The sequence below is a fragment of the Cyprinodon tularosa genome, unplaced genomic scaffold, assembly GCF_016077235.1.
Source record: "Cyprinodon tularosa strain WSP-4 unplaced genomic scaffold, ASM1607723v1 ctg642, whole genome shotgun sequence".
NCBI classification, from domain to species: Eukaryota; Metazoa; Chordata; class Actinopteri; order Cyprinodontiformes; family Cyprinodontidae; genus Cyprinodon; species Cyprinodon tularosa.
The window spans coordinates 332,501-358,589 of NW_024039388.1; the positions used below are offsets into that span (position 1 = coordinate 332,501).

Below are 26,089 nucleotides of genomic sequence, written 5' to 3' on the forward strand. Positions count from 1 at the left end.
ACAGGAAGTAGTCATAGTGAGTCATGAATACTCTAATAGCATAGGCTACATGCAATTAAAATCAGATGTTTGAATACATTATTAATAGAAATCCCCACAATGTCAGACATAATCCCCCTTCCACACCCCGAGCCTGGTTTTAGTATATCTAACAGACTTCTCTGTGAGATAGGGGATCCTGAAACAGACAATATTTGAAACTGAGTATGAAGCATGAAGCCATCACTTATGGGATTTAGATACCCCTCGCCCCATTACCGGCCGTAAACTGAGATATTTGGACATGCAAGCCAGCAAAGACCCGCTTAATCTTAAGAAGCGTAGCGATACCAACAATAACAATGGGGAAATTTTAGAGTTGCAGTGGCATTTCAGAAGCCAACTTATTGTGAATTTTGCATCACAAACTTTTACTCTTCCATCGCTGGGCCATAAACATGCTTTGCTTTTTGTCTACTGTGTCAATGTTTAAACCCTGCTCTTCTTCTTCTGTGATCACTTTAGTAGAAGCGTTACCTCATCACTTACTGGTTTGGCATAAGAATAACAAAGCCTATTGCCTTTTCTGTTTTAATCTTTTCTGCTCAGATAGCTTATTTGGCAGTGCGGATGCAGCACACATCGAAGCAAACCATTCATGTTTTGGTTTGGATTACTAAAATTACTCTTATTTTCTAAATGCAACAATAATGTACACTTAGACTTTTAGAAAGAGTTAGAATACTATAACTTTTAAGGATCTAGAGATCCTTACATGGCGATATCATAGCTTTGATATTCTGATAGGAGAAAATGGTCCAAAATAAAAGCAATCTAAGCTTAAAAATATATCAGTGCAGGTCACTGCAACAGTAATTTTTGCTGCGCTGTACAACTTGTGTCTCCATTATTCTCCTGCTGTCAAATAAATACTGCAGAACCAAGGCTGAAGTCAGGCAAATAGAGTCATACTGTTAGCTTACATTACATTACAAGTTTGAATTTAAATACTTGTTGCTTGAATTACTGTTCATTAAAAGTTAACAAAACATTGGATTGAAAAAGTTTTCAATACAACAGCGGTTAAATTTCATAGTTAATCCAGAAAAATTGCTAAGAAGTCGATCAATGTTTAAGCAGCGCTCAAATATTACAGATAAAACATCTTAACATGTGATGGTTACTTGTTGACCCCCAAGATCTCAAGCAATGGAATCTTTTTTAATCTCATCAAACTGTCTAGCAGCTTAGTTGCAGCTGTAAACCTTTTAATTCTTCGTCAGGCTCCAAGTTATGCACACATTTATGTTAGTGGCAGACGGCCGTGCAACACCGAACCTCGTTCTACTGAAGGTTTCTTCCTTTTAAAGGACACTTTTCTTTCAGTTACTGCTATATGCATGCTTGATATGAGGGCACACGGGAGGAGTGAACGCTGCAAGTCGATGACTTGATGGAATCAAGACAGTAACCAATATGAATAATAACCCTAATTTAACTGCAAAGCTATATAATCAAGTTGATGTTGAGACTACTCTGACAAACCTACAGATAAGAGCAGAGGTTTTCGTTTCCCTCTGATCAACGTACTGCCCTCCAAAATGGCCAGATTTATCTGTTAAATAGTAGCTGCCGTATAAAATGCATCTGCTGTCATAATAATGTTACCAGGATGTGTTTCACAAGAATTAGACTAATGTATTTAATAAAAATCAGCTTTTCCAGTGAAAGTGGCAAAGGAGCAGAGTAGAAAAAGCAGATTTATTTAACCAGAAAACCTGTAATTCTCTACAGTCCGCATGTATTTTGTTCCGTCATACAGTTTGAGGCATAAAACACACTTCATGCAACAAAATGTCTGAAAAACAAAGTTCTATGTGGCCTACATCACAGGGTACTTTGTATTTAAATGAGGCAAATGGTCCTTTTTTATCCAAATCAAGTTATCACTGCTTTTCCAAAAAAATCCCGCAGCTAGAAACTCATCATAATTTCTGCAAATGTGTCTGACACCCGGAAGCAGGAAGCTTTTTGTGTTCACTAGGCTGGAAATAAAAGGTTGTTCCTTTGGAGTCCTACTTACAGCTGAATAATAATCTCTGTAAATATGTTCCGCTCTCTCATGCAGATGCCCTGATGAGCTCATCCTCATTAGTGGTCCACATTGCTGGGTACCCAGAAAGACTGAATGTGTGGTGAAAGGGGGGGTAAGGGTGAAGCCTGGCAAGCAGAGACAAATCAGTGGGGATGGAGCAAACTAGAAAAGGAACAGGGAGGAAGCAGGTTTTTATCAGGAGGGAGATATTTTTCATCGCTTTGAGAGCACACACTGATTACTTCTGACACTGAGAGGTTAGACTAAATCTAATCAGAAATATGAAAGATACAGCAAAACTGTCAAGTATGTTATTCAGAATGAAAAATAGATTATATCTAAAATAATGGAGAAACTGAAGAGCTATAGAGCTCCTCCAACTCTGGTTGGTTGCCATTTTTTATTTTTATCCCATCTCCAAAGCTGGAGGAAAAAAAAACTTTTTGGCACAAGAAATAATATTCTGATTCCTGTTTTAGCACAAAGACCAGCGGCATCAAACGGACATCTGCTCAGAGGCTTTTAGTAAACTGGCAATGAGCCTTTTTTGAGGGAAAATGTGAAACCAGGATCTGTGTTCTTTTAGGTTGGCAGTGTTTTTGTGCCTTTCATCTCTCCCATAAAGGGACAGTTTTGGTTATCAAACCCAGCAACAAGAGGTTAGACACTGAAAGGCAGAAATGAAGAGGTATGTAAACCAGTCATGAAAAATGGGATTTACTTCATAAGCTCATTTGTCATTTTACGTTTGCCATGACCCACAATGGGAAAGGAGACGATCGAGAGCCTAAATAGTGACATATTTTGAACACGCGTTACAATCCAATCCCTCAGCCACTGAATAAAACAGAACCATGATGAAAACAACAGGAGATTTACCAAGAAATCCCTTCTGCATTACAGCTAAAGTATTTTTGCTTCACATCCCCAAATACCTCCTGCCATGAGTGCTGGCACAAACACTGTTATTTAAAAAGACATGAAAGCACGCTGTGTAAAATCTGCACTTGGACCGAATGTGCGCTGATGAATAAGCATGAGGAGTGATATTAATACAGTGGTGAGTCAGAAAATACAAGCGGAGCCACGAATTGATTTACTGCACTTCAATTTCTGTGATTATATGATTTCTGTTTTTCCTTTACATAAAAATAAAAGTACTAATAGATGTAACAGATACAGAGTCACAGCTGGCACATAAAATCTTTTGTCTGTAATGTTGAAATGAACAGAAACATGTGGCAATCACGTCATACCACATGCAATGCCATTAATAATCTGCAGCCATTTATCCATCTACCTTTCTCTGCTGCTTACTTCTTCACATAACGAACACGCAGACACACACGGATAATGAAGAAGGTGCAAAAGGTGGCTGCCAGCGGGACAGGAGCTAATAAGATTTAACTCTGCTGTCTAATTCCACCTCCCCTTTTTAATCTCAGAGCAAAGACGGAGTTCACAGCTCCTGGACAGAAATACCAAACTGGTTCTTCTTACCTCAGTAATGGACCGCTGGGGCCATTTTAGAAAGCTGCACGCTCTTAATTTCCTACGAACTTACCACCCAGGACATTTCCATCATTGTCCTTTTCATCCAAGGAGGACGAGCTACTTTAGCTGCAGCCCTCAGCTCATCACCACAGGCAGCCTAGATTTCAGCCTTCTAATTAAATACGACATGATGAGGGTCTCCAAAAAGTGCAAAGTGGAAGCGACCTGTGGGGGACAAGAAGAAGTCTTCCCATTGCAAAATAAGGAGCACTTTCTCCAACAGATCATGCACCGCTCTGTCCCGTCATTATCGTGCAAGATGACGATCAACAACAGTAGTTTTCTGTAAGCAGTCCAACTCTTTTTAAAACATGTGACTTCCATTACTTTCAACGCAGCAGTTCTGAATTACATATAATAATCCACAGTGGCATAATTTTGCAGAGGGATTCAAAAAGCAACCAATCAGCTGCTGATTAAGATTGGGTATGACAACATGACTGAAGATCTAAGTGATTAAGAAAAACAAATGGTGAAAGCATTTTTTCCCGTCCGAACAGCTGGAAGTCTCATCCGTCATTAATTTGGTGTTGAGACATACTCTTGTCTGGGGGAGCGCTACAGGCTCAGGCCGCATCAATAATGTTATCACAAAGATGCTAATTTAGACAAAAATCCTCCGGCTGCTCCCTCCAAAGCATCCATCTGATGCAATAATGGGCACTGTCAAACACAATTCAAACCGCACACACCGTCTTCCCTTGCTAAAATCTTTTCTAAAAAAAAAAAAATGACAGGCAAAAATAGAATTAAAAAAAATGAGGACAAACATTTCCCTGTTAGCTGTCACTCCTAAAACTGTACAGTATGACCCCTCCACCCCACTGAACATCAGGAGCAGTGTATAAATGTACAGCAACAGCGATTCTTCCCCCTACATTTCATAAGCTGCGCTCTGGTTCTGAAGTTTCCCATAAATCACCTGCTCCACAACTAAACGCTACCTGGGAAACGGCCAGAGACCACGTCTGGGAGTATTTCCGTTATTTATCTGTTAAAGGAAAGCAGAGCACATCCTGTAAGTAAAAACGTTCATTTCCTTGATAAATCTCAAAGAGATTACGGGCCAAGCTTGTTACACACAGAACAGGTTCGGCCCACTGAGGCCGAGTGGATAAGATAAGGCATTTCTGCACTGTTTTTAAATCTAAAATGAAGATTTGATATCACTGGACTCAACATAATATCTCAGACTGGGTGTGGCTTTATAACTTCAATAAACAACCACATTAGAGATGAGAGATTAGCAGCTAGCTCCATTGCCCAATCAATCAAACATGATTCATTGTGCAGAGTAACAGATGAAGCTGGGAGGGTAAACATATGTGGCCCAAAGACCTGATCTGGAAAACACTTTCTTAAGGGCTGGTTATACTCCCGCAGCAGTGTGTCGCAGTGAGCTCGTTGCAGGTAGGACACAGATATTTTTATTTTATTGGTCCATCTTCAGCCATTTTTGACAATGGCGGTCATACAAACAAAACAAGCCGGCAAGGTACCGAACAGGAAATACGCATAGTGTAGAGCGGATGTAGATTTGACCAATCAGAGGCCTCCTGTCTGCGGTCACCTACAATTTTGGAGAGGTGCACCAGAGTGTCTGTGGAAGTGGATATCTGCGTTAACTGAGACACACGCGCACGATCACACGATCTGGTTTCTCAGTATAAATCAGCGTTTAGTTTCCTTTGAAGCAATGATGAGACTCCTAATTTATCAGTATATTACAAACAAAACAATCATACCCCTTCTAATTTTTTTAAGTGTTTTTAATAAGATACCAAACAAAGTTTCATAGGCTAAGTTCACACTGCAGGCCTTGATGCTCAATTCTGATTTTTTGCAAAATGCGATTTTTTTTGCGTTGCCGTTCATATTTCCAAATATATGCGACTTGTATGTGATCTCCTGTGTGAACTGCAGTCGTACAACGCAAGTGTCCCGCATACGCAGTAGAGGACACAATGACGTCACAGGCCAGCGCGTAAACATGAATGGTAGTGCCGGCGCGCATCAAGCGGTCTTTTCCAACTATAAAAACTCATTCTTTTCAATTTGTTTAAACATAAATACTGCTCTCCGCATCATCATCTGCCATGGTTGCTGTTTTTCTTGCCGCTTCTGCGGTGACCTATGTCGGGTATTAATGATGTTCAGGTCGGATGAATCCGACCTGGCTGTTCACACACAGGTCGCATTTTAAAAGATCAGATTCGTATCGGATTCAGGACCACATAGCCAAGTGGCCTGGGTCGAATTGAAAAAAATCGGATCTGTGTTGTTCAGACTGCCATGAAAAGTTTAGATCAGGGGTCGCATGTGGGCAAAAAAAAAATCGGATTTAGGTCACTTCAGGCTGCAGTGTGAATGTAGCCATAATGGATGTTTGACACCCCACTCTTAAGGTAGAAGGTCTTCTGTGTTGGAAAATAGGGCTGACAGGAAGGGAGGAAGGAGGAAAGAAAACTAGGAGATACAAAAGTAAGAAAGTAAACAAAACAATAATACAATAGGATAGGTAATGTCCAGGAAAACAGATAATTTCCACCTACTTCTATTTACTGTTTTAATAATTTTGAGAGGATCAATTGTTTTATGATGTTTTAAATTGAATTAATGACATATCATAAAACAGTCTTTGCTGTAGTTTGTTTTTGGGTAAATACTGCAATATAATGTTTTGATTCAAAATTATAAATATGTGGGAATCTGATACTGGGCTAGGACTGGGTTTCAATAAATCCTGGCCACCACACAGTAACCCTTAGTTGTGAAAATTGACAGATCTATATGAAAGTGCTGCTCTGATGGCATCTGATAAGTAGATTAAAATTGAGCGAAGGTAAGCTTATTCAAAGTGCTTTACACACATTAAACAGTAAAATAAAAGCAAATAAAAACATAAGAGGTAGAAAAGCAAACAATAGAGCTGGAAAGTAGTGATAAATGTTGCAAAGTCCATATTTGTTTCTAATTCTGGGTGCACAGAGTAGTAAAAAATATATAGTTTAAATCCAGTCACCAAAATATGCATTTGATGCTTGGCTAATGTTGATATGTGTTGATTAGAAAATAACTACTAATAGGAAAGCTGTGAATTTCTGTGGAAAATGACTGGAAGTGAAATTATAGAATGCTGCAAGGAAGTCTGAAAACTTGGATCATTAAGTTTTTTTTTTTTTTTTAAAGGAGCTTTGGAAAGGGACATAAAAATCATATGCATCCTTTGCTGAGTTAACTTTCTAAGTTAGGTTTAGTGAGTGACTGGCAATGAATAAAATTACCCATAATCTGTATTCCCTCAGCAAATAAACAAATCGGGTCCTTCAGCCAAATAACTCAGCAATAGAGGGGAAAAATGTTGCATGCAGCCACTTGGCTGATTTATTCATAGCAGACAGCGAAGTGCAGAAAACAACCTGCACCTCGGCTACATTATGCCAATGGAAAGCAGTCAATGCCTTGTCATGGAACATTAAAATGATATCACATGGCTGCCTTTATTTCAGCTCCTTGTCAAATAAAGCTGCGTTCAGTCTGATCTAGGAATGGTATCCATCACGCACTTGTTCCTGAGAAGGGTAAGTTATTAAGCAGTGCACAGCTCCAAATCTTCTATGCAACACAGAGCACAGAAAACAAAGGAGAAAAGCCAAACAGCGACACTATTTAAGTTACACAGCGCCAGTGGGTTTAGAGGGTTGTGCATACAAGATAAATTACGTGAAGCAATTATAAGCATCCTATTTATGCTCTGTTGGTTAACTTCAACATCCAAATGGCTTCACAGACTGCAAGCAAAAGGTGGCAACACTAAAACGAGTCACTTTATCACATTTACCTCATCGCCTGCGTGTTTATGGGCTTGGGAGAGGCTCAATTCCTCAACTAATATGTTAAAATAAAGAAACTTAGCTTTGTAGATTGTTTCCATCTGCTTTTTTCCCACCACTGGCACCCTAAACTGCAGCTTTAAGATCCTGTAACCATTAACCTTTCATTTAGGCCACAGCTCTCCACTGGACGGCTGAAAGAAGCTGCTGTATTCCCCGGCTGGCTCCCTAATGAAGCATCGTCTCTGCACACATATTCAAAGCCATTTTTCACCCTTGCCTCCTTCTCTGTATGAGCTTACAGCAGGAGAGGGAGCGAGCGGGCGAAAGCCCACACAGCCACAACGTCTACATAGTAGTATTGACATTACAGCAGCATCAGTTCACACTGCAGATCCTTTACTTTTCCCCAGAGGAGTGTTTGACACGGCGTTGATAGACCTCAGACAAACGCATAACTGAATAGCAAATCAAAATCAAAAGCTTGACTCTCCTGTAGCTCATGCAGCTGTGTCGCTTTCCCATCTTTGAACCCTTCAGTGAACACATCTGATACTGAAGGCGCAGAATGTAAACGCGTGTTCTAGGCGTCGTGCATGAAGGAGGGGCTCAACTGTAACAAGTCGAACACCCTCACACACACAAGGCTGCCACTGTCGATGCCCCAGGCTGTTGCAGGTGACCTATACCTTTGTAAACATGTAATTATCCATCTGGTCTGCAATGGTTGCAACAAAACAAAAAAAAACAAAAAAAGCTGGTGAGCACTGAGTCAGCCAGGTGGTAGAAAAAGGGAAGAATCACAGAATAAATGAGCTCAATCATCTTAAAGTTGAGGCAGAAACAGACACACTGCGTCCTAACCGGCTGCTGATTTCATCAGCATAAAAGTTGTCCACAAAAGACTCAGAGGGGAGGTGGGGAGGGACCAGGTGTGCTAGTGAGAGTGCCATCAGGGCTCAGTGTGAATGGAGGGATGGGAACTGCTCACCCACTCAGCTGCATTCACCTGTGGTGCTGTAACTCCAGACACTGCAGGGGTGTTCAAGCAGACAGACTGACAGCTTCATCACTCTCTAGCTACAGCACCTGTTAAGCCTCAATCATGTACCAAACCCTCATTTGTGTGAGCTCATTAATTTTAGTGATGTCTCATCAATTCCAGCAAGACTCTTAACTTTAATCAACCAAAAGAGGATTTTTACACCTTAAAATATTGTGTTCTTATGAGATGATACAATAGATTCTCCCATATTTAAACAAACTGTCACATATCTGTGTGGGAGGAGTGTTGGCCTAGTGGGTAGAGCAGTGTGCTTGTGCTCTAAGAAGGTTGCCAGTACCTGATTCGATCCCCACAGCCTTCACTCTTGGTTCCAGAGCAAAACCCCAACCCCTGACTGCTCCCTGGGCACTGCACAATGGCAGCCCACTGCTCCCAAAGGGGATGGGATAAAATGCAGACAACAAATTTTCCCATTGTGGGACAATAAAATTATTTACATACACATCATATACATACATTAATCTTCGACGTTGCATACAGACAGTTCTTATAGCTAAAGCTGGCTAAAGTCAACAGCTGGCAAAACTTGCCAAAACATGTCACACTTTTTATTTCCAGCTCAACATTGAAGAGTATGAGATAAACTTGAGTAAAATAAAACAATCCAACAGTATTATAAGGTAGCAATATATTCTCTATCAATATTGTTATTCTTGCTCAAATTCTTTTTTTTTTAGCTTATTTTCATTTTCTGTTTTGTAACCATTTTTTTGGGTTATATTGCATCACCTGTTAGGGCTTTACCTGCTCCCATGTGTTTGGCGGATCATCGGAAATGACTCTTTGTTAACAGCAAGTCATGATACACTAATCCTGCTCTCCTCTGTAACAACTCCAAAAGCAATGTTTATGTTATTACTTACATTAATGTCCTGGGAATGATTGATTTTACTGAAGTTGGATTTTATTTTAAGATTTAGATAAATATTTTTTATGAGTTAAAACAAAAACTCAACCAGTGGCTGGGCCTATAAATAAGTCTTAGGTCTTATTGTTGAATAAAATACATGGAAACCTCAGGGCTGAGCAATTAAGATGATTGCCCAGGTCTACAGATGTTATGGGCAATATTGTTTTTCCAATTCAAATATTGGTTTCGGTCAAAACAACTTTGCAGGTTTATTCAGTTCATTTACTACGCCTAAATTAATGGCTTTTTAATGAAGTCTGGTTAAATTTTGTGTATCTTTTTTCCAACAATTCCAATTACACTACTAATCAAATGAACTGAAATCCTTTGTATAAAAAAATAGTTAATACAAATTCAATTCATGACTACATTTGAGTCAAATTAAAAACAGAGAAACAAGCTAAACAAACTAGAAAAGATTAGATTGACTCAAACCAAGAATACTGGATTGGTCTAATAAGGATGGTAAAGAAAGTAAAATGATTTCTAACAATAACTTTACTGTGCAATAAAAAAAAAAAAAAACATAAAAGTAGTCGCCTGGTTATGTAATCAGATGTCACATGTTGGTTTTAGAGGCAAGTGATACAATACCTTGACCTTACTAATGAGTTAAATATGCGTGTGGCGCTTCTGTCTGACTCTGCTGGACTTCTGGTGGCATTTCAGTTTAAACTACTAAGGCAGAGACATTCTTTACAGAGTCTAGCCCAGTCTGAGGTTTGCAGAAGACCAACTCAGTCCAAATGCAAGTCACTAAAGCTGGATTGTGGTGGTGGAACCACACGGCTGCAGGGCGGCTCAGACAATAGCAGGAAAGCTGACCACAACAGCTTCCTGGAGCTGTTAACACTGCTGGCATTGTCTTCTATTGACGGCCTTTAATCAGTGTGATAGAGCTGCTCCCTGAGCTTTGATGCCACACTTGATTTATTTTTCTTTAGAATAATTGGTGTATACTTTCAAGTGTCTACTGATTGCACCATTCAGTAGAATTGTGTCTCAGTTCCTTGCAACCAGTCCAAGGAACCAGTAAAAGGTTTCCAGTAATTTTCCTTTCAGTGAGTAATTGGGACGACAGGGGGAAAAAAACAAGTTACAGCAGTGTCTGAGGTTACTGTAAATAGTAATTCAATAGTCTCAAAATAAACGAACAAGTCTGATTAGTGCCATGTAGAGATAATAAAAGGTCTGGAAAGCAATGGGAGGCAGACAGTTTTCTGTGGACTAAACACTGAACCCACTTGTTGGGAAAATTCCCCCAAAGCTCAGCTCTGGACTCGGTTATTTCAAATATACCATAATTGTAGTTCTCCTAGTGTATTTTGTACATCTGAAAGGTTTGGAGAAGGAGACGGCAGCACTGGATTCAAGGAAACCTGCAAACAGGAGTAAATCCACAGAAAGAAGGCAGCGAGAGGCGAATTCCCCTGGAATACTGCCCTGGGAGAGACACGGAACCGCCGAGGCTCAGCTACTATGGCCCTCACAGAGTATCCTGTCCACAAAATGGGAAAGCGTTCCCTAAACTGAACAGGCTTTCAGAGAAACAGATCCCAGCAGATGGGCCCTTCTCCCTGAGCAAATTCTGTTTACCAAGCAGCTGGTTTTCAGCATATTTCCATAAATACAGCTGGAATCCTAACATTCTTTCATCATCAGAGCCGTATTCACATTCTCAAATCAGCAAGGATAGAAAAAAGCTGTTCTATATTAAAATGATAGTCCTGTGCTGCAGTTATAAAGCAGTGCAGCAAAACCAGGGTCTTCAAAAATGTAACCAAATGACAAAGAGCATTAAATATGAGGGGGGAAGGAAATGTTCCTGGAGCTTTAATCTAACCACCAGGAAGGTATGTTTCATTCTTGGTTATGCGTTCAAATTTAATGGGAAACGACTTGCTTTGGCAAGAATCTTTAAGGGTCAGGGTAGAAAAACAATGTAATTTCAATTGGAATTATTATCAACTCCTTAGCTGCAAATAATGAATAAAAATACTTCTTTTTTATCTTTAAACTGTTAACTTCTTGGAAAATCAGTTCAAATGAGAAAAAAAAATGCTAAGAACTTTAAACTGGCAGCAGTAGAAAACCTTCCTTTATAACTGAGCTTTTTCAAAATTAAGTCAAAAATTTGACAGAATAAATCATTACAGTAGCACTATTTAGTTTCTGCAAAGCAGGTTTTTTATTGAACTGGGCCAATTTTCAACCAGACCGCTGTTCAATTAGGAATTACTGAACATGTATGGCAGATGGAGAGAAAAAAAAAAAAGAAAAATACATAATAAAGGCATTTTTAAACAGTTTGCAAACAGAATGTCATTTGCAATGTCAATGAAATGCCAAACTTGAAAATTAAAGTTTAAAGTTGTTTACCAGCTCAAACATCTAAAAAAACTGTGTTTTCTTTTTAAAGTATAGTCTTTTAGAAATTCCGAAGGAAAAAAATCTGAGTCATGTCAACTAGGATAAAAATGCATTAAAAAAATCTTCTTCATGGGGTTTCACAGTTAAATATTGTATATTTGTAAAAGTTTGGTCTCAGTCTATTACACATTTAAATTATCTTCAAATTAACAAATTTTTTTATTAAATAACGAACAATTTGAATGATATCTGGGCTCCCTCACCCAGGAGGCATTTCAACACATGGATGAAGGATGACCACACAGACAGCCTGAAAGGAATACCAAGGACCAATCACAGCTGATTTTTGTCTGCCCACTTCCGCTTGAGGTCTGCGCGGGTTTGCGACCGTCCCACGTGTAGTCAGGATTGTTTTGAGGTGAACAACGACGGTTGCAGAGCCTCTGCGCGGGGGGCATGGTCACAGTTGCAGAGGCTATGTGTCAGAAGTATAAATTGGCCTTTACACGTACCTACACACATTGTTCAGACAATTATTACCCAAAGCCCACGCGACCACAGCTATTGCAAAAATATGTATACGCTCATGTAAAGACTTGGAGTATCCATTGATGTTTGCTGCTCCTCTGCCGACTAATATCTGAAGAAAATCAGTTTGAGCCTTTTCCTAGACAGTCTCATGCTTGGATCTCATTTTACACAGTTTGTTCATTACTTTCAAAAAGCTTTGTTTGCTAGAGAATGTGACTGATTTATCTATTCGCCTCAGTATTTATTATAGTTTATAAACTGTATGAAATATGAACATAAAATGATATGCTTTAAGGTTTGAATAAGATAAAAAAAGGCCTCTGGCATTGCAACTAGCAGCCAAGACGCTTATATTTAAATAAAACTATTATTAGGGATTCAACAACAGAGCAGCACACTCCCAGAGTAAAAAAAAAAAGCAAATGCATGAAGCATTCAATTTAGTCAGCATGGCTTCAGTCAGCATAACCATCATAGATAATAAAGCAGATAGCAGGCATCCAGGGATTCAATTTCACAAACATGTGATGAGGTGAGGGGCTGCGGAAGGCCCGTAACTCACTGATGCAAAGCTTACATCAGCAATAAAATATTCATGAACCCTTCAACACCCGTAAAAACAACCAATGCTCTACACACATCTGATAAACTTCACTTCCTTTACAAAGCAGATGGCAGATCTAGAAAGGAGCAGCACGCCTTTGGATCTGGGGTCACTCATCTTTTGGGCCGGAGCGAGCCAACTGTAAAGAGGTTTGGATTGAAAGCGAAGAGAGACAAAGATCCTGTTGCTTCAATAAAGCAGATGAAATGACTATTTGGAAATATAAACAGTGCATTTCCTGGAGATATGGGGAAAAATACATTTTATCTCCAGCACATTTACACAACATTTCTGCCAAGTTGGCAAGGAACTGGTGAGTTACTGGAAATGCTCAAACAGCAAACACGCACAAACTCAGAATGGAGTACTGTGTGTGTGTCTACTTGTTTATGTTCTCAATTTAGGGCCGTTTTGGTTTATTTACTAACCTTCTGAGGACCAGCAGACCTTGTGAGGACCAAAGCCTGGTCCTAACACCTTGGATCCCCAGGTTTTAATATTAGGGAGTCTGTTTAGAAATATGGTGGTAATTCACTTTAGGTTAAGTTTAGGGTCAAGAATCTACTGGTCATAGTTATGGTTTGGTTAAAGTCACGGCTAGACATGAAAGCAGTAAATGGAAAGTCTTAATGTGGATATAAACACAAACCTGTGTGTTTGTGTGGGGTAGGGGGTGGGGAAAGAAATTCAAAAAGAAACAACCTTTTTTTCTTGTTTTGACAAGTTAAATAAGTGGCATGTAGTGACAGTGACTGAACACTGAACAGGTAACACGGCACCAACAAAAGACTTAAACGTCTAAAGAAAAAGAAAAAAAAAGTGTGTTTTTATTTGCTGTGTTTATAGAAGCACGGCAGGAAGATCAAATATTAACTAGCTTCTTCCTCCTTGTGTTTATGAAGACAGAAACCAGCAGCTGTGTGAAACTGACAGAAACAATATCTGATCTGAAACCTAATACCTGCGTCTCAGTTACACCGTGGCACGTCCAAACAGCTCAAACTGTTACAATTGGACCCGGCCCCTGCTGAAAATGAAAAAATAAATAAAGCTCCACCCCTATGGCACATTCCTGCCTCCATTAGGCTCCTTAAAAGCTTTTTAAAGTTTACCTCCTTGTTTTCATTGTTGAAAAAAAAAAAAAAAAAGCCCTTATCTGTAGGTCTTTACGCTTTTCAGGTTTTGCCACGCTGGGTCAGCTTGCATGTGTGCCACATCAACAAACATGAGGGAGAGAGGCCTGTGTTAATAAAGGACACGGCAGTCTGACACAGCAGAGCACCCTGTTCTGGTCGCCTGCTCCGTGACATGAAATGTGAGCCAAAAACCAACAACTTTTACAGACAGATCGATGTAAGATCCCTTTAAATGAGCTCCCAGCTGCTTCACTAATTCAGCTGAAGGGACAAGACAGATGTAGGCTTTATAAAGAAGCTTTCATGAAATCATTTCACAAGAATGTAGATTTTTAGTCGCAAATATGTTCACACCTGGGCCTTCAACAGCCTTATCTTTTAACAGTTGGACGAGATCTTTGTTTAACGGCGCCATGAAGTAATTTCCTTCCTTAAAGGGGTGTGTCAACCCACCCCACCAACCAACATTTATAGTAAATAGGAATCATATGAATCTGCCTCCTTCAAACACTTTAAAACTCCAGGGGCTTCAAATAGCGAGCATTTTTTTCCCTCAACCAGCCAGAGTTCTCGTTTTTTTCTTTTGATTAAATCTGCTAATCATGTCATCTAAGAGCTGTCAAAAACAGAAACAGAAAAATGGAGGAAAAAAGAACAGAAGAAATCAAACAAAACTGCTTTTTCCATTACTGTCCTAACATTCTTCAAATACTTAATCTCCCAACTGAAGGGGGGAGCATGTGCACACATGTGAGTGGGCTCAAATTTAAAAAGGTAAAGGATTCCTGTCCAAGAGTTTTCATGTCTCTCCTGCACATCTGGCTCTTGTTATAGGCTCTGTGACCTGCGTGTGGTTGGGCTCCATCCCAGCCCCCATCACTCCGCTGTGGGAGAGCAGAAAAACAAGTGAGTGGTGCTGCTGCAGTTCCCAGGACCCCTGGCAATATGGGTGGTTCACTGCTTTGCTACGGGTGAGAGATTACCTCCCACTGACCATCCTGCTATTCTTCTTTTCATCTACTTCTTTGGAGTTTTAGTTTTCTGTTGTTTTTTTTGTCTCTACAGACATATTCCTGTTATTTGAGTCCTTTAGAGAATAACAACACTCTCTTCCATCATCTGTGGGATTTATTTAAACACATAATTAATCTTCTATATCATATTGATATATATAAATATATATTTTTAGAAATTCTGAGGATTCAGATGCGATGCGTCTTGCAGCTCTAAAGACATTAAAGCAGTTCAGCCAGATGTAGCTGCATCCATCATCCCTTTAGGTGTAAAAAGCAATTTGTGCATTTCTCAAAAAAAAAAAAAAATGTTTTATTGATTTGGTTGGAAAAACAAATGTAGCTTTGCTGCCTAAAAAAAGAGAGAAGTGATTTGTAACCCTTAGCATCAACATCTGGAGTGCTACAAGATCACCCTGGTCTGAGATGAGCTCATGCAAATTTATGAGCAGACCAGTAGCAATTTGTTGCTCGCTGTAGAAACTGCAGCAAACAAATTCCCTCTTATTCTCTGCAGAGCTGAATTTGACCAGGATTTTTTTTTCCAGCCAGATACAGATTGTCCACTTTTCTTAGAGGTCTCTGTGCTGCTGATTTTAACTTTTGCTTTCTAGCAAGTGCAACACATAAAACATAAAAACGTGCAGCAGGTTTTTTTTCAACGACTGCAAAGCTCGTGCAGTAGGTTGATGCATTTGGAAAAAAGATAAAGAGGGGGACTCCCAATTTCAATGCATGTTATGATTAGGGAAAATGTATGTATTTTTCAGTGTTTGACCTGCTGAAAGGGGTTTGGAAATTAAACATTCCATGGGGAAAAAAATTCCTATTATAAGTGCTGCAATGAATTATTTTTCTACCACTATTTCATTAATACAGGAAATGCTTTTCCCTATGAATCAATATATCTAGAGACCCCCCCCCCAAACAGTTTCCTCCTGGCGTCACTTCCACTGCAACAACAGTTCTCTATTATTTGGATAATCATGGATTAAGGGTTTATTTTGGAGCCATCAGCCGTAAAGTTTGTCCTTTTCTTTAACAGACGGAAGGAGATGAGTCAACTGTGAAGTTCATTAACTTCCAAAGAGGAGCAGCTGCACTGAGATAAAGTGAGAACTGGGGGGGTTGATGAAAAAGAGAACCACAGCAGCGGATAAAAGGATGCTCACTCATTGAAGGCAGCAAGTACCAAGAGGAGACGCTATAAACTGGAGGGTATTCGCACCATTCTGTCACTAATAAACTAGCCCAGCATTGTAACAATCCCCCTCCTCCCTGGATAAAAACAGTTGTCTGTTCCCAACAAGGGGCCAAACCCAACAACTTTGACAGCAACTCGGATTCAGCAGCATTCATTACCCAACTTCAAAGCGGCAACATCTCTACGGGACATGCTATGCTAACTGCGTTCTGGAGCACGCCCCCCCCCCATCTCAAGTAGGACAGAGTCACAGCACAGCCCGGTGTGTTAAAGATTAATGAAGATATTGCAAAGAGCAAACCATCTTACAAAACATGCTTAAACGAATTGAAATATTTAGGAGCGGCAATCTGTAAGGGTTAGTGTGTTTGACTTGAGGGCCCTGGAGAGGCCTTCAGGGAGGGGGAGGTCATATCGTATCTATGATGAATAGGGTGAGTGATGCTTTGACGGCAGCTGGATAGGATCATCTACAGGAAACCTGCCTGCCCAGAGCCCTGTTTTTTAATGCGCGATAGCGAGGCATTTATCACCTTCAGGATGATTTAGGGATGTTTTTGCTTAGCGGCAATTTTATATGATCCGGCCACATTTATTAAATGGGCTGTCCCTCTGCAGTTTACATCTCTTTATAAGTTTACATTAGCGCATACACACTTGTTTTATAGATATAATTATAGTCCCACCCTATTGACAAAGCTAAAACCGTCTAAAAATTTATTTTCCAGCATAACTCCTTGCTGAATTGTCTTTTACAGCCCTGCATCTTATAAGTCGACTCAACGGCACGATCGAATCCAGATCGTGAAGGTAACGGTGATTTCCTCTGTTTTTGTGAGGATTTAAGGGTTTATTTCACGCTCCGCTACAGAGTGGGCTCAAACGTTCCTGCGTCATTAGGAGAGACGGCATGGAGGAAATTGCAAGGAGGTGTAGACTCGATTGTGAGCTGTTAATGAAGCTGCTGGGGTCCTGTGTCTTAAAAAGAGGCTGTGTTTAGTTATAGTGATCACAAAACAGGACCCACCCGCGTAGGATGGTACAAGTCATGCGGAGCAGCTCCAATCAGCGCTCAGCGGGCTGCTTCTTCTTCCATCATCATCAAATCTTGTTAAAACGACTTTTACAGCAAATAGCAAATCTTCATCGGGCTCATGAGATTGATAAGTTAATATTAATGTATGGTAAGGTCAAATGTGAGACTAAAATGATGAATTCTTGAAAGACTTCACAAGCCGACAGAAAACAGGGTTACGAAGCTGCAGAGAAGCCCTGGCTACTTTTAAATCATTTAATCAGAAGCATTCAGAATGAAAAAAAGAAAGAAAGTGAGAAAGATCGACAGACAACAAAGGAAGAGTTTGAAAGCACAGTGAGAATGAATTTTCAGTCACAGAGTTTCTGACAAGAGAGCAGCAGAGAGAGAAAAAAAGAGAAATGCAGCAAATGTTCTGAGTTCTGAAGCTGAAGCCCAGATCGCTTCGTCAAGGACCATTAGCCTACGTGAGTAAGGCACTCGCTGGGTCCCCCAACATGAAATATTAAAACGTCCAACATTGAACTCAATGGTCCAACTTTTCTAATCATATCAAACACTGCCAGGGGTTTCAGGGATACAGAAACAGACGTTCACCAACTGACACAGTGAAAAGCTGCCCACACTGCTGTTTTGACTTCTCTGCTTAATTAAATGAAAATAAACACGGGTTGTTCTAGTTTCATTTATCGGACAGACACAGATGCGTTTAAAAATGACCGAGGTCGGCCACTGTCCATGCTAATGCAGATAAATCATGCGTAATCTAATCATAAACATACGTTTCCTGTAAGCTTGGACTCTCTGTCCTGCTTGGGCCATTTTTCCATCTCTGTGACCAACATCTTCACAGAAGTAAACGATGCCAGCTCCGTCTGGGCTGCATTAGCATTTCCCAAATCAGCGATTAGAGCAATAAGCCTCAACTAACAAAGATTAGACATGTCTAAATTCATATAAGAACATCTTACAACACTGTAAGCTGGGTGGAGATGGATTGATTTCTAAATAAAAATATAATGCAACATTGCAGCAAACAAATTTTGGAAATTTGTTTTTGCTCCTTTAAGCAAAATCAGAGCCAACACTCAGATACAGGAAAACACTTTGTATAACTGAATAAAAACATGCATTGATGCAGCTCCTAATCCTTTATATTGTTTATGAGCAAAGCTGTAGTAATCTTCAGATAAGAGTTTCATATCTAAAATTGCATTCATTGTGTCTAATCTAATATTATATTACTGTAGGAGTCACTATCAACAATCAGAGATGAAGTAAACGCTGCTTTTTTTCCCCCACCACTGCTGAATGCTTGTGGGTCTCCAAGCTGCGCTGGTATGAATATCTGACTTTCAGCCTCACACAGATGGAAATACTTCAGATTGCACCAAAATTCCTCCTAAATTAGAGCGACATCTACATGAAACCCTGATACACAGCTGACAGTGTCAATAAGAGGCAGAGTGGAAATCTGCACAGAAGGCTTCCCACTTTTTTTCTGCATGTAAATACAGTAAATGATGGATTGTGTCTGTATAAATTAGTTAGTGGGGTAGATTGCAACAGCCCCAAAGGGAAAGGGGTGCACTTTGAACAAGCTGTTAAAATTAAAGGAAAGTATCAGTTGTGCAGAGAGTAAAGATTAAAAGTTGTGACGTCTCTTTTTTAGCTTGGAGAATGGAGGGTATAGATAAAAGGAAAGTTCTGAAGAAGGCTGCCCTTAAGTGTGCTGCTGTGTCATGACTTACAGATCCCACAGATCTCATCTACTTTATCAGAACTTGCACTGTGTTTGCCCCTTCTGCTCAGTTCTTTAATGTCGTGTCACAGAATATTAATGATTGTTATAAAAAAAAAAATGCTTCCTTGAGAAGGAAGGAGGAAATGAGCACATTTGTTAGCAGAACTGGTCCAACATGGTGGCATGGGGTACAGTGAGGGCACAGTGTCCCAAACACAATCCTCCCTTACAGGCAAAGCCCTGGAGTAAGAAGCAACTTTTTAAATAGATTGCTGTATGAATACAGTTTATTATCTGCTGCCAGCGTCTGAAGTCCATGTTCAACTGAAGGGAAGCTACAGGCTTTAGAGAAGTGCTGCTAAGTTTGAAGTGAACACAGAAAAGGCTGCTTTTAAATAAGAAAAAGAAACGTCAAAATCAAACGCAAACTCGAGTGAAATCAGCCTTTTCCTTTTCATTCTGAAAACCCACAGAATGCTTTCTTAAAGAATAGACCCATCCCAAAAATATTTTTATTTTACTTAAAGGAGAAAAATATATGCAAAATATATTGTAATCATGCTTTAGTGTCTAAAACTGTCTGTTTGGCGCCCTCCTAAGGTTTAAACTAGGTTACTACATCCGATTTGTTGGTGTTGGCTTCCTGGTTATTGTGACATCACCTTGAGAAAATGACATCAGCTGAGGGCAAAAGTGTAAAAAAATAAAATGAATAAATAAATAAAAAGTGTCTCTCAAATAAAAGAAAAGAAAATGTGGTTCTATATGGATACTCTTCACCACAGCTGCAAAACTCAGGTTTGGTGCATACATATCTTTAGGGTTAACTCTGATCAAAATAAAACCTATTATTTGAAACTCTGGCAACAATGTACCACCTACAAAATGTATTGAGTCTGTGGTCCTCTGCCTCAGGAGTCCTTGGGCATCTCTTAGCAGTATAGCTCAAGACTCCGAGGATCCTTCACAGAAACGTCCTTACATCCATAAGGTGCATTTTTAAAATGTTATATGAGGGCAGAAGTAAAGCTCTGATATGGTTGAGGATAGGAGGAAGAAGGAAGCAATAGAAAAAGATGTTTCTTGGAAAATGAGGCTTCTGTCACTTACTGAACGGCACTCCCACATTACAATCATTATAAACAGCATGGTACAGCATTCTGAGTTTGTGCTGAACGGCCAGTTAATCACTCAACATGAGCTCAAAAGAGTTTCAGATTTAAGCATTCATCTTCAGTAAAACTCTGATGTGCCACAAACAAGATGAGAACGAAGCTGAAATCCTGAGGCCACAAAAAAAAAAAACAATGTTTCAGCGTAGGCATGTAACCCACAAAGAGAAACAGGAGCAGCTTCAGCAGCAGCCAAGCCGTTCAAATGAAAAAGCAGATCTTTTTGTTGTGGCGCTGCCTCCAGTTTATTCATTTTTAAGTCATCCTTTTTGATCTTTTGGCATTTGATCCCATCCACACTGAAGATCTGGCACCTAATGGTTCTCGGCGTCCATTCACTCGTGTCAGTCCTCATTACTGACCTCCATCTTACCAGTAACAGCTTCCTTCAAATCCCATTTCACTGTTTATTTAAATACCTCCCTAATGGGAGCGCAATCGGACCAGGAATAGCGCAACGATTTCAGGTCTGCTTTAACTGCTGCGCAAGTCTGATGATGTGGGCAAGAAAAAGGAGGCCTATAAAATGCAAAATAACCATCAGCAGATGCAGGATGGTTGTTAAAGCTGCTTTACTGCAGTGTGAGTCAGCTGTTTCTTAATTGTATGACTTCAACTTAGTTGTAATTATTCCCTGGGTTTTAAGTAGCACTCTGAAGTGGAAGCTTAGTCTATTACTTGATGATTTTGATTGTTTACCATTAAAACACCTGGTATTTTAAGTATATCCCATCATTCATTCTGATTTTTTATTTGTTTTGCTCTTTAAGATCAACTACATTGAAGTTGGACTGAAGGAAAAAATGAGTGACAAACCAAGTTAGAGAATGGCAGGTTATTATGGAGGATTCTGACCCAGAAGTGCACTAACTGTCAGGATTAAGGTGGTGCCTCATTGCACCATCAGTCAACAGTGCTTCAGAGTTTCCACATCGTCAAACAACCTACTAACAGCAGCCAGCTCAGCTCTATTGATTAGCAGTGACAGAAAAACAAAATGGAGTTAGAATGTATTTTGACCTTAAATGCCGTATTAATGATAAAGATGGATTCATTCTATCAGGCAAGAGAAACTTCAGAGGAAAGTAGTAGTAAATTCATTAAAACAATAAAATATACTTTTTTCTTGCTGTTTTTTTTTTTGTTTTTTTTTTTAAAACATATTTAAACTATAAAAACATGTTGGACATAATTAATAATCCTCTCAGTCATTTGGCTCTACAGAGGAATTAAAAGTTAATGGTTCCAATCTTTCTCAAATATTATATTATTTTCTTACATTAACATTTAGCTATGCATTTGCTCTGGATTTTTTTTTATATTTAGCAAATACTAGATATTGAAATAGAAAAGCTGAAGTGAGGACCATCCTATAGACAACTTCGAAAGCAGCACGAACTTTCACCATAAACTCTTGACTATGCATTTTTCAAAACACAAATCTTTGTTTGAAAACAAATTTTCAACCACAAGACAAAATCCCCAGAAGTTAAAACTGCAAGTTATAAATTGCCAAAACTTTGTTCAGTTGGATCAAACAGGCCATGCAACAGTAGACAGGGAGTCCTTCTGTTAGAGGTTATTAGCATCAGGCTTACCAAAATAAAACAGTAAAAATTCACTTCTGTAGCTTCCATATGCAAGGACAGAAATTAGTGCTGATCTCTAATTGAACCAGCAGGTGGGAACCCCCCAAAAATAACTAATGTTTACTAATCAGTAATTACACCCCATTAAGCACGACCAGATTGCACTCATAAAGGATGCTGTAACTTAGAGAAGCCTCAAAGTTAGCCACACGCAGTGTGGGTGACATGTCCAGAAATTAAGCCAGAAAAGGCATAGATGTAAGAGGCCATTTAAAAAAACAGCTTTCAAAGCACTTAGACATGCAGGTTTTGAAAGAGAGCCAGACTTTTAACAGATAACAGGAAGGCTAACACCATTTTACACTTGTAGGCCTTTTATACTTGTAAATCTTCGCAGCTTTTGAAAAATAAGGTTTACAATCTTTGATTAATACACACCCAGTGTTTTAGTAACGCCAGCCGTGCTAACCACGCTAATGGCGTTTTGAAATATGAACTCTGTTCACAGCAATTGAAAATGCCCTTTAATTAAATGTATGTGAATCAGCCACACCTGAAAGCATCTCGAATTAGAGATAAATAATCCATGTGTTCAGTAACAGTTGAACAAAAAGAGTCTTACCTAGGCTAGATCTTTGATCTAACTCCGCTGTCCAGCTCCAGGACTCTCACACAACCCAGAGGAGACAAAGATACACCGCAGCTCAGATAGGCCACAGTCCTTCACACACTTCAACCTTCCTTTCCAATCAGCCATAGGTCAGGAAGTCGTAACAGATTTGTTTGTTCCCATCTCTGAACTAATGGCTTCATTCCAATCAATGAGCAGAAATGCTTTGCCGTCCAGGCAGTGCGGAGCATCAGAGGATCTTTATTGAGGCCATCACTGGTGATAATAAAGCTCACCTTTCAAAATTAACGAACAGAGAGCATTCTTCAATACCAGGCCGAGGTCTAAGCAGCCGTCCAAACGGAGCAGATGCTTCTGTTTCAAATCGTTTACTGACACGCTGGTATCGTTCCAACCCCCTGAAAGGTAAATCTTCTGTACCAGAGTGCATCAAGCAATCGCTCTCATAATCAATCAATTTATCATTGTATAATTGTTTGGCCAATATAAACAGAGGAAATGCACATCAGTTTTACAACGCTCAAGGTGACAACTTTAATCATTCTTTTAATGCACAGTTGACAATTAGCATACTGCTTCGCTGTCAAATTGGGGTGAATATAAACCTCCTCTTTACTTTATGGGATCAGCGTAACCAGATTAAGCCTGACACTTTATTTCAGCTTTGTTGCTCATTTCATTCTTATTCTGCTCTGTATTTTATACAGGGAATATCATCTATATGCAATTCTCCTGATAATGAGTAGTTACTCCTATGTTGAATATGGATACTCTGTGGGGGCTCTTTTGATGAGGTAATAGCGGTGACACATAAGCTCACAAGTCATGGAAGGTTGGATTTGCAGAGCGTCTATTGGGCGAGACTTTCCCAGTTTCCTGTTTTAAAAGCAGATTGGTCTAACTGGGTTTAATTAGCAGAGATAAAAAAAATGTATTGCAAGGTAAGAGATCAAAGTCACACAGCAACAATACTGGGAAAGGTCCCATCTGTTTTCACTTCAGTTCATTTTCCAGTCTTTACTCAGCTTCTAGATATCCTGTTTATGCAGCTTTATTAGGCAGGGCCAGCCACAGGTACTCTTAGTGCAGATCAGGTCAAACATAAAACTAGTTTCCAGTCAGTTCAGTCCTCACACGGACTCCTCTGGGGAGCAGTTTTCTGAACATCTGGGTATAGTTGCCTTGTTTGTGTTCCCTGCTTTCTGCAGCAAATACATAGTTAAAGGATTTAAGTGCATAAGATAGATCATTAGTGTTCATGCTACGATACTGAAGGCAATTAACATCCTCCCCATGTGACCAGTAAGGCCATATGGTGCAGCACAGACCATCGGTGCCTGTTGGAGGAGTAGCACCGTGGACTTTGAACATCTGGATGAAGAGGTGCTCATTCTCCTGTGGTTTTAATTTGCAAAAAAAAAAAAAAGGTTCGACTAATAAAGACAGTTTGGTGCAATCAGCAGAATATGGCTCCAAACAGTGACATATTTAAAAAGAGAAAATGAAATCCTAGTGTGTTTGTTAAAAGGTAAGGTCAGTTCTGTTCTCACACAAACCAAATATCTATGCAAACTATGACGCTTTTCATTACAACCCAAATTTGGCAATATCACTGATTTGATCATCAGCAGTTCCCAAGAAGAGGAACAAAAAAAAAAAAAAAAAAAAAAAAAAACAGATCTTCTAAGATCTGCCTAAAGGCTAGACTAATTTACCCCAACATTTGTTTTTAAAGGGAGGAGCAGATGATGGGAAATGATAACCCGGCTGATCGGTTTCCACTGGAGCCCAACAGGAAGTCATAAAAGAGGAAAAGGTCACCGACGCAGACAGGAAGAGATAATCACTAATTTCACCAGCTGAGCCCAGAAAACAACCTTCTCCAAAAAAAAAAAAAAAAAACACAAAGATACATATTTTTAACTCATAAGATTGGCAAAACTCAAAGGATTATGATTCACACAAAGTGATTAATTAATTAAACTACACACATTTCTGCTGTGTCACGCTCTTTAACTTAAACACCAAACTAATATACTGTCAATGGCAGCAGAAAAGCACTTCTTAAACTATTTATCTGTTGAGAGGAAATAAATCCTAATAATTTGCCCTGTGTACATTTTTTTAAAACAAAGTAAATCACACTTTGACACCAAATACAAAACAAAATCATTTAAACCTGTCAGACAAAATAAAGTATGGTAAAATATCTCAAAAGGCAATACCACATGCCCCAGATAAAAAAAATAAAGGTTTAAAAACAGATGAGAAAAACAGTCTTCTACCAGTTTGGAAAGTGTTACAAGGTCATGTCTGAGGCTTTGGCGCTCCGCTGAAGCACAGCAAGAGCCATTATTCACAACTGGAGACATGAACCTTCCTGGGAGTGTCAATTTCACCAAAATTACTCCACAAGCTCATTTACAGCTGATCCAGAAAGTCATAACAGAACCAAGAACAACAGCTTAAGCACAGCAGGTCAGAAATAACTCAAAAATAAGAAAGAGAGACGAGGCGAGACAGGCATCTGTGGGAGAATTAAAAAAAAAAAAAACTTCAAAACCTGCTAGTTCATCTCAAACTTGTCAGATAAAATCTAAAAATTTATGGGACAATATTCTTGTACAACAGCTATTCAGGAAAATCCAATCAAACCAGCAGTCCAGTATGTTAGGGCTTGCGCAACAGCACCAGGACCTGGGCAACCATATTCTAGGAAATCCAACTCTCTACCATAACATCCTGAGGGAGGACGCTAAGGCCATCACTCTGTGGCCTTAACCTTAAAGGAACAGTGTTTGTGGAGCAGGAGCATGAGCCAAAGCAAAACAATGAGTCAGCATCCCAATGGCTCAAAAAAAAGAGATCAAATCTGACAGAAACGCTGTGTAATGACATTAAACAGGCCATCCATGCTTGAAAATCCTCTAATGTGGATGAATTAACATAATTCCCATATGAACAGGCAGGTCAGATCCCACTCATGATGTTATGATATAAACTGATAAACTAATAAAAGAAGAAACAGAAAAGAAAGTTAACCTTTTAATCCTAAATTTGGAAGAATCTGTTGTTTTTCTGGCTTTTTTTTTCAAACCTAATTCCAGATTTCCAGCCTGGTTATACTTTCAGACTTACAGTCTAACCTGTTCACCTGTGAGCATTTCTCACATTCAAAGGCGCTACAACAAAAACAAGCTGAGAACACACCTATTCTTGTGAAAGACGTGCATTAGGAGAAAATCCTGCCAAATTAACCTTCCAACACAAAGATCAGTGACACACCTGTAAGAGATATCCTTCGCTCAACAATGAAGCACCTGCACAGAAACGTCAATGCATGGTGACTTCAATGCAAACACAAAATGGCCAGGGGGGAGGGGGGTTCAGGAGTGCTATAGGAACATTTTATGGTTTCTGTGACTCAAAGTAGAACAGTCAAAACAGAAAGGCAGAATGTTACTGTGCTGTCCTCCCACACAGCTGAGCCAAAAAAATGAGCATAAATTATGAAAAAAACCATGAATAAATATTTCAGAAGGGTTTTGAAAGAGCAGAGAAGGATTTTTGGAAAAATGATGGCAAACAGAGGCTGATATTAACCACACAGTAATGGGATACT

The 26,089-nt window shown here is 39.4% G+C and overlaps 1 protein-coding gene and 1 long non-coding RNA gene across 4 annotated transcripts in view; one reads left to right on the plus strand and one right to left on the minus strand.

The window, feature by feature from the left end:
* The window catches only part of furina (furin (paired basic amino acid cleaving enzyme) a), a 91,766-nt gene that overhangs the window by 57,457 nt on the left and 8,220 nt on the right, over positions 1–26,089 (minus strand). The window lies entirely within an intron of this gene.
* LOC119798959 lies at positions 14,659–16,751 on the plus strand. Its single transcript, XR_005282793.1, has 3 exons — positions 14,659–14,828; positions 14,913–15,049; positions 16,137–16,751. It is a non-coding gene; the product is annotated as an uncharacterized LOC119798959 (long non-coding RNA).